General features: G+C 34.4%; 1 pseudogene; it reads left to right on the top strand.

Moving 5' to 3' along the window:
* Positions 1–331: 331 nt before the first annotated feature.
* LOC122744865 lies at positions 332–447 on the top strand (annotated as a pseudogene).
* Positions 448–753: the final 306 nt, after the last annotated feature.

Genomic DNA, 753 nt, shown 5'->3' with positions numbered 1-753 from the left:
CTATATTTAATGGGTATCTTCCCATAACTCATATTTCAAATCATGCTTGTTCTTCATCATAATTTTGTAACATTCACTTTTGATTGTGTGTGTGTGTGTATAGTTCTTTCCATTTACATGATTATAGTTACTATGCATATTGTTATCTTGGTTCTACTTACTTCACTCTGCATCAGTTTATACAGAACTTTCTGTGTGTTTCTGTATTCATATTTACCATCTCTTACAGCACAGCAATATCCCATTGTATTCAACAACAATTTGTTCACCCATTCCCCAATCTATAGTCATCTGCTTTGCTTCCAAATCTTTGCTATTACGAAAAGTTGTGGTGCTCACTTCTGCAGCACATATAATAAAATTGGAACAATACAGAGAAAATTAGCATGGCCCCTGCACAAGGATGACACACATAAAATTAAAAGTTGTACCTATAAGGACTTTTTTCCTTATCAATGTTTTCCTTAGGATATAAGCACAATAATGGAATCTCTGAGCTAAAGAGTTCATTTATTTGTATAATTCCAAATTGCTTTCAAAATGCTTATACCAATTCACAGCTCCACCAATAATACATCATCATGCTGATCTTCCCACAACTCCTACAATACCTTTTTACCATCTTTGAAAATTTGCAGGATGAAAAGTGAAACCTCAGGTCAACAAGTATTTTTTTTTTTTTTGTCGAGGCAATGAGGGTTAAGTAATTGCCTAGGGTCACAGAGCTAGTAAGTGTCAAGTGTCTGAGGCTGG

The sequence above is a fragment of the Dromiciops gliroides genome, chromosome 2 (assembly GCF_019393635.1).
Source record: "Dromiciops gliroides isolate mDroGli1 chromosome 2, mDroGli1.pri, whole genome shotgun sequence".
Classification (NCBI taxonomy): domain Eukaryota; kingdom Metazoa; phylum Chordata; class Mammalia; order Microbiotheria; family Microbiotheriidae; genus Dromiciops; species Dromiciops gliroides.
Note: the sequence above shows the minus strand (reverse complement) of the source record. Positions and strands in the feature narration are given on the sequence as shown.